This window comes from Macrobrachium nipponense, chromosome 6, assembly GCF_015104395.2.
Source record: "Macrobrachium nipponense isolate FS-2020 chromosome 6, ASM1510439v2, whole genome shotgun sequence".
NCBI classification, from domain to species: Eukaryota; Metazoa; Arthropoda; class Malacostraca; order Decapoda; family Palaemonidae; genus Macrobrachium; species Macrobrachium nipponense.
In genome coordinates, this window is record NC_061108.1 from 15,916,434 (window position 1) to 15,931,038 (window position 14,605).

Here is a 14,605-nt window from a genome sequence, read left to right on the forward strand (position 1 = left end):
AATCCTCTGTCCGACTGACCTCTTTGTATAGGCCTTAACTGTATACAAAGACATAAATAGGACATGCGTTTTGTCTTATTGCCCTAGGAACCAAGTGGAAGGGTGTTATTCCGCTCTTCTTAACAAATTTACGGCAGGCATTACGGCATATAACAGTAAGACGAGGGGTAGCAGTTCCACGAAAGCCAAGTGTCGAATATCAATAATTTATGCTCAGTTCCAAGTGTTACTGCGGTTCTGTCCTCATCAAACTTGCACAAGTGGTGTGCGCGCCTAGTTTATTACGGCTATAGTAGATTCACATCAGCCGTGCATGCGATGTCTAGGCCAGTCCCCTTACGACGCTCCTGATTGGCTGTTGATAAGCCAATCACATGGCTGGAAACTCTCAGTTCCCCCCTCCCCTCCCCCGAGAGTCCACATAAACTGGACGTACGTTCCACCTTTCCTGGGGGATATTGGTGAAAGACATATCCCTCAAGAGAGATGGAGCATACATCCTGCCTATGTGAACTCTCGAGGGAGACTGAGTTTCCAGCCCTGTGACTGGCTTATCAACAGCCAATCAGGAGCGTCGTAAGGGGACTGGCCTAGACATCACATGCACGGTTGATGTGAATCTACTATAGTACTAAAAATGAAACAGACTTATTCGAATAGCAAAAGCAACACTCCTGGTCGATATTTATTCGTGATAGACATTACCCACAACAAAACAGAATCAGTTTCAGAATTGAATATAGAAATTTAGGCCAAAGGCCAAGCGCTGGGACCTATGAGGTTGAACAGCGCTGAAACGGATACTGGCAGTAGATAGGTTTGAAAGGTAACGGGAGGAAAGCGTGAAAGCAGTTGCACTATGAAACAATTGTTAGGAGAGGGTGGACAGTCAATGGAAGAAAGAAAATATGAACGGAGGTACAGTAAAATGAATGAAAGTAGTTACAGCTAGGAGCCGAAGGAACGCTGCGAAGAAGCTTAAGTAATGCCTACAGTGCGCCGCATGAGGTGCACTGACGACGCTAACCCCCTACGTGCAGAATCAGCTTTAGAAAGAGACATTCCCATTCACCGTTGCAGATACCAGCGGGAACGGTAGAACTTCAGGGGACACCAATACTCGTGTCTCCTCACGCCAAACATCAGTCAAATCAATTTTTCGACATGGCAACACTCATCGATTCCCAAACAATATAGCAATTCCAAAGCAGCAAGTCTGATTCCTTGCAGGAATGTCCGCAACCAAATGACAGAGGCCTCGGATTTTGTCAACTGACCTTTCATGGCAATTCTACGTTTCGATTATGATCAATCATCCCAAGCAAGTTTGCCTATTATTAAGAATCAGAACACAAGTAAAACACTTAATTCATTCCATTACCTTACACCGCAGTACTTCTGAGAAACCTATTAGGCCAAGTCTACATGGCGTATAATTCCTCTCTCTCTCTCTCTCTCTCTCTCTCTCTCTCTCTCTCTCTCTCTCTCTCTCTCTCTCTCTCTCTCTCTCTCTCTCTGTTCCGTTCGTCTACTCAAACAAATGCTTTCAGCTATTAAAGATTACAGATTCCATTAATCTAAACCCACGGTAATTTAATGATGTCATCTAACAGCAAAAAACTTATTTGTATTATTCGTGGGAAACTAAAGAATCCTTTAATTATGATCAAACTGCTGTACCTATATTCTAGCTAAAAGAAGAAGTTATTGATCATTAAACTTATTTAACATTCATGTTGGTTACGCGGTTTCTACCAAGAATAAAAATCGTCAGTACGAGGCAAGGATAAAGTTGCGTGTAAAATAGACACTATGGTTAAGTGCAAAGAATATAGAAAATAAATAAAAATAAAACTTAAATAAATTACAACATGCATTATAATGTATCGCAGGCATCAATTAAGAAAATGTGTGGCTGGACTGTAAGAGGTTCTTAGATTTATAAACAGAACCCTCCTTAACAATATAGTTTCTGGCATCATTTCCGGAAAGTTAGCTTATACATCGAGGAAAATGGTGAATTTGGAGTTGACGGAGAAAAGAGAAAGGTTTATGAATATTCAACAAGCCACCTCAACGTCAGACCTTATTTATTCTTGAACTGCAATGCTCTCAACCTTTAGAACGAAAAAAAAAAAAAAAGCCGTTGGTTTGATTTTCGCTAATGGAATCGGCCATCGGCCATTTCGAATCACTTTCCCCAAGCGAGGAAGCACGCAATCCGCAGACTGGGCTAGCAGTGGCTATGCCTGTCCGTCCGTACTCTTCCTGTCAGCCCTCAGACCTTAAAAAAATACTGAGGCTAGAGGGCTGCAAATTGGTATGTTGATCATGCACCCTCCAATCATCGAACATACCAAATTGCAGTCCTCGAGCATCTGCAGTTTTTATTTCATAAATGGCAACGATAAAAGCCAGGCCACCACCGGCCCGTGGTTAAAGAAACTTCGGCGCATTTTTTGCTACTTTCTCTTTTCCTCTGATGCGGTACCAATCTTTTCCTATGGTCGAGGCATTACAATGTCGCTACAAACCAGATTATACCTTACGGAAATACTTCCTGCTCCCAGAAAAAAAGGAATCATACCTTAACGACAGAGCTTACCAATGATAAAAAGTGAGAATCCATAAGAAAAGAAATTCACAAACTATATTTACGACAATGCTTGCGAACACGTCTACCAACCTTTCCGAGTCTCCGCGACCTTGGGAGAAGCCTTTAAGAGCACCAGTGGTATGATCTTCATGAAAAGCAACATTTGTTGGTACGACTGATATCAGATATTAACACACACCGTATGATATGTTATAAAACCTCATTACCAAAAAATCATCACGAGAATACCGAAACCCTGGAGTCAATGTCACGATGCTTGAGGTACGGAGGTGAAATATGTGGTACTTTAGGGAGTTGGTTAACATGATGATGGCGAAGATGCTGCATGCATATACAATGTGGCTTGCGAGTTTACATTCCCAAGGGCAAGTATACTATATATATATATATATATATATATATATATATATATATATATATATATATATATATATATATGTGTGTGTGTGTGTGTGTGTGTGTGTGTGTGATACACTAATATATGTATGTGTATATTACGTGTGTGTGTGTGTAAGAATATCCTAGCCTCAGAATTTAATATCACTCAAGTAATAAAATCTACTATAGAGGCAACGTGGCACATAATTGTTTAAACTTCAAAAAAATGGTTTTGTCGTAATTAGTCTAAAAAAATCGGCAAGAAAAATCCCTCCCAGTTCAACTAGCCGAATATTACTGGAATTCCCACTCAGCGGGCGTATACAGCATCCCTCCAAACGCAAGGTAATCCAAACGTATGCGAATAGGTCTACTTCTGAAAAACAAACAGCTCTCTGCCCCAACTCAGGAACCAGATATACAAGGCTGTGAACATTACTACATCTGTTGGGAGTCATCTGTTTAAAAGCTTTGGGATATACGGAAGGAAATTATGGAAGCATCAGAGTTAGCAAAGCAAAAAATCGGACACTTTGCTCAAACAGCAAGAGCCTGTGTCAACATACAACTGGCTTAATCTTGAATAATAATGGCCATCTTCATGGCCAATGTTAACACGCAGTCTCTAGGCTCCCACTTGCAGGAAAATTTCTCCTTCACGATGAGCACCTCATAATCACTTTTGTAACCGACTTCTACACTGTTCTTGTTCATAAGTTTTGAATGTACTGTCGAATATTAGTCCACCTAAAGAGAGAATTAGAGTTATATCTGAAATACAATTCAGTTTTCTAGTGTGTGTTGTTAGGAGTTACCTCTGTCACATATTCATGCTGTCTGAATACAGCTCGCCATATATATATATATATATATATATATATATATATATATTATATATCTATATATATATATATATATAGATATATATATAATAGTGTGCGAGAGCGTGCATGCGTATGTATACGGTATATAAAAGTTCCATGATTCTGCATTTTGAGGCGACAAAGCGTCAGTGGGCGTTGATAATTTGTTTACAAACATTGTGAAAGCTCAGGGTGAGGACGCTCTCTATAAACAGTGGCCTTGCCTCCGCAAGTTCCTTGTGAAAATTCTCAGTAAAATGGTCGTAGTTTACACAATGTTGGCGCCATTTAGTCTCAATGAGTAGAACTACTGGCAGGCGGTGGAACGACCCGTAGCTATGGGATTTCCCCCCGGTAGCCGTTGGTCGTGGGGAAGGAACGCTTATTTCAGAACACACCAACCTGTCATTCTATGACCAGGGTACAGTACAATGAAAGACTTTTTTTTTTTTTTTTTTTTTTTCTTTTTTTTTTTTTCTTTTTTTTAAATACCGTTACAGGGCCCACTAGCCCTCTCATCCGAAGGCCAATGCAAAAGTGCCTTCGGGTTATAGCAGAGATCAGAGGGGACAAGTGCATCCGTCTCCTTGGTACCACGGTTAAATGGCTACGATAACCAGTTCCACTCTCCCGAATACGCATAAATAAAACAATTGACCATTGTCGGAGTAAATTGACCCTCTGACAAACGATGAAGTAACTAATGCATGAGTTGAGATGCCATTAGTCACAAAAATCAAGATTTTTTTTCCAATCACTCCCATATAAACGTAGCAAATCACCGTACTACTTACATTCATTAAAATTTTCATCTTCTCTGCCTCCAAACGAGTCCTCGGCATATTGAGAGAGAGAGAGAGAGAGAGAGAGAGAGAGAGAGAGAGAGAGAGAGAGAGAGAGAGAGAGAGAGAGTGTAATGGCAATCTACATCTTTGTGCCAAGGATAGCTATTAAGAGGCAAAACGCTTTACTGACTAAAACACCAACACGAAAACTGGTCTAGCGTACAACTTTACGATGGAACTGTGAATGAGTGTTGAGATAAGATAACGGAAAAAAAGGAGAAAATGCCAAACTCAATAACATACCAGATATTTGCAGAAACAACTAATGGACAACAGAGCTTGGTTCTACATTAAGGTGGTCTTATGTCGAGTACAAAACAGGTAGAATATCAAAGCCAATGAGATATTTAACGATAACTTACTGAAAGTAACTTGTTATAAATACGAGGTCTAAGTCAGATTAATCCTGGCAAAAACGATATAATATCAAAAATTTTCAGCGTGTTTTTTTTTCGGAGAGAAATGGGACAAAAAAATCAGACATGTGAAATTTGACACTTGCATTAGTTCTTTTTATTACTGCATCAAAACTGGTTCAAACCTCTTTTGCCTATCAGTGAGCTTGATTTTGCTTCCACCTTACAATTCCTTAATAAATAATAAATGACTACCGTTTCATGATTTACACCAAACTCCAGTAATTCAATCTTCTTTCACATTTATAATCACTTGAAAAAGGAACATCCTACTTTATTTCTATTTCAATACGCACGTCTGCCCTAGCATGTGTTAAGCCTAAATAAAACCAATTAACTGTTTGTGCTAAAATAATGTTGCATTATGCTGAAGGTTTTCGCGGGAAATAAAACGACGTCATGTAACAGGCGAATTAGGGGTTGAGACTAGCGTCAACGACAAAGAGCCTCAAAGCAGCTTCAAGCAGTCACATATGTACGCCTCGTAACATATGCGGACTCTTAACGCTGCCTGAATATTATGGACCTGTTTTAACTACAATTTTTTCAGCAGTCTTCGGCAATTATTAGACACCAACAGGTAGTAATCAGATTATATTACCCACTCTCATCTCTATCCTCTCTACGTGACATACCACCAGAAAAACACAAATACCATCTTTTCACCTAGGCCTACCTTTTCCTCCTATCGACTTTTTCAACATTCGCATAACTCTCAATTCGCATTTAATATCCAGACTTTTAACCTTAATAAACTCCTCCATTTTCCTTTCATTCATATGACCTATACTTAGCTCCCACACGGAATAGCTGGTTCTACGATCCCTTAATACATTTGAAGTCTGCCATTCTAAACCGCCCTCCTACTCCGACCCCGCCCTCCCCCCACCAACACCCCGCCCCCCCCCCCTCTCTCTTTCTCTCTCCTAAATATGCATTTAGGTCAACTAATGCAACGTCCTTTGCCCCTAGACAAAACTAAAAATGTCTGTCAACTTAGCAACCTAAATTTAGGCAATATGGCTAGATCTGCTGACTAACGCTCTGATTTGTGCCGCGTAATCAACACAAGATCTCATTCGAATGTCTGCAAAATTTACATACACAGGTGTTAATATAAAAGTGGGCATCATTTACCAACACCTAGCACACTGGCCTTTCAGCTATTTCCGTCAGCAAACATGTAATCTGCATTTTAGCTTTTACCTAATTACAACTTGAGGCTACTCTAAGTAATCACTTCAGCCTATAGGACACGTTCCGTTAACTTCTCGTGTTTTTCACTTGAGAATTTTGCAATCTCTTAATTTCATTTTTTGAATAAGATTCCATTTACTCCTTGCGTGTATTTTACCACAGAATTTTGATTTTGCAATCTCTTAATTAAATTATCCTTTTGTTAGTTACACATCTCCCAATCATCAGCAAGCAAGCAACTGGAACAGATAAATTTTTTTTTCAATCTACTAAACCTAAACGAAACCATCAGGGTATTGCAAAATGAAAAGCGAGCAGTTGCAAACATATATTTTTAAAAAATTAACGCAATTATCTGTCACCGTATGAACGACATTCCAAACTACAACACCTAATATAGATAAACGTCGGCAACTTTAAGCACAATCTAATCTTTGACAAATCATGGACTAGCGTAAATCGCTTATTTATATTTAAGAAGTTTGGCGAAGGCAAAAGTTGCCGGCGTGTGTTTATATGTTACAGCAGTGTGGACGCACCCTTAAAAAAAAAGGAAAAAAAATTCTTACGCCAATTTGGGAAACTGTTTTAAACGCATGGAATGTCGTGCAAAGTCATTCTGACAGCGCAAACCATGAGCAGGCTACTAATGCTGTAATCAGTGTAAGGCACTGAAACCGAAATGAGTTTATTTGCTCGTTAGTAACTGCGTGAATAATAAATGCCTTTAGAAGCTTTTATGCACTCGACTAAGTTTCCCGAATACTCCACGATCGAAGCATAATTATACACAAAAATGGTGTCCGAAGTATTCAAATCGATTCTAGGACCCACACCATTGAGTCAGCTTTCGAAATGGCGACCACTTATGTCTTTAAATGAACTTTGCTCCACATACATTCATTAGAGTTTAAAAATATAAAATCATAACATGGAACAACATAATCATGAAATTAACAAGCACCATTAAACAAGAATCTTTATACACAAACAATACTTGCAACTACATTCAAAAACCACTGCACGAACGTATACCTAATAATTATTCGCTTCTGTGGTCAGAAAGGTTTAATTGCAGTAAAAGAGGCAAAGTAGAAACACGACCCTCTTAGACGCGGGGATTAATTAACAAATTAAATAACCAGGGTAATCGCCAATAAAAGGCAACACAAGAGTTGTTCACAATGACATTGATAGAGACCCTCGCTGCAGTTGCACGCAAGTCCTAATGTTGCTCATAAATTGGCAGGGCCGTCCCAGCATTAAAAGTGAGTGAGAGAGAGAGAGAGAGAGAGAGAGAGAGAGAGAATTTTCATTCTTAAAACACATTAAAAACTTAATAGGACTACTGTAAGCCGAAAAGTCTAGTAACGTTATCGCCAAAAAAACGCACCCAAGTCTGACTAACTACATTAACACGTTGCCGTTTTATTTTGGAGCAATAAACAAACAACCAAAGAGAACTCGGGCCTCGACTGCAACAATACGTATCCAGGCTAATGAGAAAGAAAAAAAAATCTGAAGGACCACTTCAAGCGGACTTGCGTAAGACCCTCTCCTTGTGGATATGACGAGACACCGTATATACTATATTTATCCGGTGTATTCACACCTGCGAAGTACAACGTATGGAGTATGTTATAAAGTTAAATTTCGGTCAAGTCAATAATAATAATTATTAGTATAATAATAATGTACGCATGATTACCAATGCCTGACATTTACATCTTCAAATGTAAGCAAACTGACATTTGAAAAGCACACAACCGAGAGAGAGAGAGAGAGAGAGAGAGTACAAATCTACCTTACGGTCGGTCATCCTCTGCGTTCTCAAGTTCAAAGACCGGAAAGCGTTGGCAACCGGTTTAAAGATCGCATTCAAAACTCCGCTCGCAACATGTACGCCAACTCCCTTAGCACCAGGATTCCTGGATTTCGACAAATGTCGACTTCCAACGCTGTGAATACGATTCGGCAGCTTGAGTCCATCGATCCACCTGCACTGAGAACGAAATCCACACAAATAGGTCAATCAATTCCAAAAGTCAGTTCGTTCTTCATCTGAACTGGTGCGATTACCAGAACAAAGGACGTAGTACCGTATTAATGGTTATTGGGATGTTAGATGACTCCCGGGGCTGTTGTTTTCTTCAATTAGTCATCCCTAATCAAGGGGATACATATGGATCTCATTTGGATAAAATGGACGAGGGGAGCAACTAGAAAAATGGCTTTTTAATTGTTTGATATCGTCGTTCGTTCGGATTTGTTTTTATAGTGATAATGCAAAAATGGGATACAATACATATGTACAAAAAAAAAAAAATTATAAGGTACACCATATTCTCACGATGATCACATGGGACTAGCAGTACGTACATAGATACAAAAATACGTTCACACTACGACAGAGAGAGAGAGAGAGAGAGAGAGAGAGAGAGAGAGAGAGAGAGAGAGAGACGAGAGAGAGAGAGTAGGAAGAGAGAGGGAGGAGGAGCTGCTGTGGAAGAGAGGGAGAGAAGAGAGGAGAGAGAGAGGGGGGGGGGGGGGGTTGAGAGGGGGGGGACTTAGCATGATTATAGGATTACCTCCCTTTAAGCCGCCTGTCCTTGATAACTAATACTAAATCTAATCTGTATGACAAATATCAGCTTTGAATCTTGTGTTTACTGAGTCAACGCCACGATGTCTACGTCAGCCGATCGAAGACATTCAAATCGGAAATACCATGATATGCTTTCTTGAAGTTGGGACACTCGATGTGACTTGATGCGTCTCGGTATCGTTATTTCTAACCGAGACAACAATGATACCTTATATATTTAATCATTTTTAACCGGGTGGTCACCGTGTAACCGGTGGGCTTAATAAGACGATGGCAAGTGTCAGAGCGTCTGTTTCTCATACAAAGGCCTAGTGCAGCAATACCTGCAAGCGAACCATCTTCCTAGTGGGCCAAGAGGTGATGGGATCTCGGATATGACTGAAATTATGTTATATGATAAATAACAGCATGATAAAGAAAAATTAAAAAGTCCTATGCATTGCTCATAATTGATGTATAAATTGTCTTTGTTGTAATGTATACATGGTTTTGGTGTGGAGATATTAGCATGCTAATACCTTCCATTTGATGTACGTATATGTCTTTATATATGTCATTTTTTATTTGAATTCCTGGTATGCCCTAATACTACGGTTATTAATACTAAGCTTGCAACAACTGTACGTCCCCACCACGCATGTTAAACCCAAATAATCATTATAACAACTAAAGATAAAAGCCTCCCAAATTCTCTAGCGAATTACATTAAAAATTCACATATCAATTAACTTCGTTCAACAATAAGCGATAGCAATTACCCCACCCCCCAAAACCTCCATGAGCATAATGGTTAATTACGACCTCCATTACCATATGGTTAATTACACCTGATTCCTGGAAAACACTAGAAAAATCAACATAATTTTAACGACAGGAACACAGCAATTTCCATGCACATCAAATCTGTTGTGACAATGGAAACTACTTCATTTTCTCCTACCATTCACAATCACGAGGTGAAACTCATTACAAAACCAAACATGCAAAAAAAAAAAAAAAAAAAAAAAAAAAAAAAAAAAAAACTGTAGGCCAAGGGGAAGGCCAACCCTCTTAGCATTCGCGAGATGAAGTATTCATCTAGCTATTTCCTATTAGTTCTTATCTTATCGACTACTGGATTACAGCATGTTAATTCCGTTGTCCCACTGCCCAACTTTCTAGGAAATCGATTTACCCGAGCCTACATACAAAACTCTACTTTTACTGATAAATAATTCCATAAACCGGTGACCTTAAAATCGATTGCGCGCTGACGGAAAGCAGGACGCGTAGACGGAACCTTTTGGTGATTTCGGCTTATACCGGTTTCTGCTGCTCAACTCCGTCAATTTAGCCTCGGAATCTTACTCGGATCATTCTGAATCATACAGTGACATAAAGGGTTGCACAAGTAAAAGTTGCTACATCATTTTATCATTAATAATAACAGTAAAGATGATGATATCCATATAAAACTAAGCGCATTGCTATGGTCTGTTTCTGAGACAGCGTCAGTATTTATCTACGAACTATAAATAATGTATCAAAGATTCCATTCACATTTTAAAATAAAGAAAAAAAATAGTCACTGATGCGATGAGCGAAAGAGTGACTGAACTCACCGAGAGAAAAAAAAAAAGTTCTGCAGAAGTATATAGTTTTTGAAAATATTTTTTTAATTGGGTATTTTGGGAAAACCTTAACCATACAGATATTTTGGTTAGTTTTATTTTATTTATTGATTGATTTATTTATTTTTGGATTTACATTTACGAAAGAGTCATTAGGATAGTTCATCAAATGTTGCATTGACACAATAAGATTCTATGGTTCGCCAGGTAGGTTGCTTAGTTGGACGATTTTCTATATATAAATAAATATCAGCAGGCGGTATGATTGTTTACTACAAAGGCTCGATAGGCTTAAGAACTCTGTAATTTGGATTAGCTTGTAAGGGCTCCGTATGCTATGGCACACTGCCTAAAGATTGTACTCGGGTGGGAACTATAACCACAATAAGCCTAGACAAATCGAGAAGTACAATAAATAAAATTACACTCTTCCCCTGTGTAGAACGACATTTAGGATAACCAGACTCAACGACGCACAACAATTCAAAATAGTTAACGAAAGCTCCATACGCGAGCTGGACTATAAATGACAAGAAATCCTTGGACTTCAAAAGAATTTCGTGATACTAAGCTTTAATTAACAGAATCTGTCTCAGAACAACGTTAATCCGTAGTGAAGTTCGCTTCGCATTTACAGAAGATAATCTTACAAGACCCACTCACATATTACTTTCACGTCCACAGTTAAAAGAATTAAAACGTGATTGAAGTTTAATATCCCATAAACCTGAATGTAGCTCAAGTAGTCTAACTTCACGATCTATCGAGTACTCGAGGCCATAGATAAACGTAAACAAATTACTTTCTTCTGTGATACCCAATAAGTCTCATTTCACAAATGCTCGGGTTTGATTTATTCAGTGCTAAAAATCAACTACTCGTTCGCTAGTTACACCGGTTGCGTGCTTTTTAAAATCACCGCTTAATCCTCAATGTGTAAATGAGCTGTGGCAGAAACTGCCAAGGTAGGTACACAGTGGGAGACAGAGCTTATCTTTCATTTATCTATTATGAAGGATCGTGTTGAAGGCAGACCTATGCCCTGTAGCCTAGTGTAAACCTAAGAAAGCTGGAGTACACTCAGTATCTCGAGAGCAGTGGTTCGAGGGGAGGAGAGAGTCCTAAGGAAAATGTTTAAAAATCCAATGATATTCGTTATTCTCTTAACGAGAGTGAGGAACTCACAGAGGGGCGTGGCAATAAAAAGTTTAAGAACCACTGCTTAAGTGTGTATGGCTTAGAACAAACTGGTTTAAATACAGAGAAATCTGGTTTTAACCAAGGAAAAGAGACATGGGTTCTGTGCTTTATTTTCTGTCGAAGGAAAAAAAATAGTTACCAATAAAATGCTATAAAATGGTTAGGCAAAAACCTATAATCCTTCCTTATTCGCAAAACTAGGAGCATTTGGCAAACGTAAAGTGAAACAATGGCCAATAACTACGATAAAACATTATGGAATGTGGTGCCGTCTTGCACAAAATTATTTAACACGTAGTAGTAAGACATGCTCTTTTGATACAGCATGCCACATTGACGTAAATTTCTAACAAATGGCGTAAAAAGTATATCTTGACAAATGAATGCCACTGAACACCAAACACTCGTGTCCTTAAGTATTCTGCATTATAATGTACCCTAGTCACCTATGAGATGGACAGTTCATCCACGCCGCATCTTATTTCACCCGTGGAAAGAAAAGAAAGGGAAAAAAACTTGTTCTCTGCGACATATATACACAAATAACGCACGGAACGAACATTAAACCATTATTAACGAATAATCTATAAATGACGGACTATTTCCGAACTTCCTCCTTGTCTCATGAGACAAAAAATGCACACTGCAAATAGGACGAGCAAACCTCTGCATCACGACCATGAGAAATCATATCGACAAAATAAACAAAAAGAAAAATTATACCACAGCACACCTCCCTCACCTTTAAACTTAAGCTGGTGAAAATGAAGACAGCTGTAGTGGTTGTGTAGTCCTCCCTTTCCACCTTTCTAGGCTTTCATAAAGATGACGGAGGACGAACGGTCGCGCAGGTGTATCGAGGTGACCCTGAGCTTCTTCGTTCCACTCTCAACGAATGCCGGACTCTGAGTGACGGACCAGGAGACGGTCTCAGGGGAGGTGGAGAGGAGGAGGACCGTCTCATTCGTACCTTGACGTCACAATCGTCTTCTCAACACGTCACATGTAAACATCAGTATTGCGTCACGAATTCTTTTTGTAGCAGGCGCGAAAGTCTGCTTTTTCTCAAGGGTGTGAGATGTCACGGCAACCAGTCCTAATACTGCTGCTATCTGTCGGGGAATATAGGAAGTATGACTTGGTGAGGTGCCAGATATCGTATATTACAAGATATATAGTATCTATATATATAATATATATATATATATATATATATATTTATAGTAAGGAATTGTCAGATACACAACCTTTTCAAAATCATTTCCCTCCATAATCAGAGCTTATCAAGTATTCTCGATAGGGTAATTTCTCTTACGAAATTTTCCCGCGGGACGTCTGTCATTAACACATAAATCATCGTTTTGCGTAAGAAATGAAGAAACAGTTTTTGGATAGACTTGTGAAAAATAACCACGAATGCCAGTGTCGTCTGCTGGCAACAAGGTCAGGTCATTCTTTAAATTTTGAAACATGTTTGAAATAAGAATTTGAATTTTAGATCAAGTATATAATGTGAAATAAGAATGTGAATTTTAGATCAAGGTATATGATGTGATTTCTGCTTTCTTTAATCTAGCAGTTTAACAATTTCCTTAAAAAGATTCGGAAAATAAATATCTATCTATCTATCTATCTATCTATCTATCTATATATATATATATATATATATATATATATATACTATATATATATATATATATATATGTAATATATATATATATATATATATATATATATATATATATATATATATATATCGGCAATATCTATAGAGGTCAGAAGGGTTTGTATTTATAAAGGTTTTCCTTCAGAATTTGTTTTCAACGAGATTTCTTGTATGGAGTTCCTGATAGGAGATAGGATTACAGTTCTAATCTCTAAGCCCAGCTGGTATTTAGCGCTGGTTATATATTTTATTGGTCTTGGGTTAAATGGCGGTCGGTCTACTATTTCATGATAGGATTCGAGATGGTTTGTCTGCTTTCTAATACCTTTCCGACAAGTTCAAGTTATCTGCTTGGTTTATATGGCTGATTCCAGAATCTTCCTCCTTCAGGGATACCGAAAACATGTAGTTTCACATTTAAGTCTCTCTAAATCGAGTTTTGAAATACGGTAATATTATTTCATTTGTCCTTTTGTAAAATACCCCTCTAAAGATTAAGTCTGATGCATAGTACTTCGCTACTCCTTAAACATTACTGTTATTTTATTTGAGTCCTGTACAAGAATCCACGTCGAATCCGACAATTTTTTTTTTCAAACTAGGCGGCCTTTCAATATCGCACAACACGATAATATGTTCATCGCTGGGACTAAATATATAGTTTGTGGAATGGGTGAATACGTCCCTTTTTAATTTTTCCATTATACTTTTTATTTGTCCCTTTTGTGTTGTTTTTAATGCATTGGCGAGGAAGCCTGTATAGCAAACAACTATAAAATTCAACATCCGCCACACAGGCTTATACACATTGCAGAGCCATCTAGCGGCTATCGACAAAGTATGCCTTAGATTGTATCACATCTGTGGAGTAGTGTCCTGCGAGAGAATAATTCTGTACCCCCTCGTAATCTTACAATACTACCACAGTAGTCGGCAACTTGGGAGTGGTCATGAAACCTTTGCCCAGTCCTCAGACACTTCAGTGTTTGTTAATGTACAACGTATGAACGACTTAATGTCGATATTAGTTTTTAAGGGTTTCCACTGAGAAGTCAACTTCCTGGTATCTGTTTATTTGTGACATTACCTCAGTAGTTTATCAAGCGAATGAAATGCTGGAGAAAAATACATGAGGTTTAAAAGTTATTTTTATGACAGCCTCGTGATACTTTTGGATATTGATACAAATCTGTCCCTGAAGATGGTCA

General features: G+C 38.5%; 1 protein-coding gene across 1 annotated transcript in view; it reads right to left on the reverse strand.

Annotated features, from left to right (window-relative positions):
* The window catches only part of LOC135216319 (sulfide:quinone oxidoreductase, mitochondrial-like), a 144,815-nt gene extending 132,033 nt beyond the window's left edge, over positions 1–12,782 (reverse strand). The window contains exon 1 of the mRNA XM_064251491.1: positions 12,474–12,782. The gene's annotated coding sequence lies outside the window, so the exon portion shown is untranslated. The remainder of the gene's footprint in view (positions 1–12,473) is intronic.
* Positions 12,783–14,605: the final 1,823 nt, after the last annotated feature.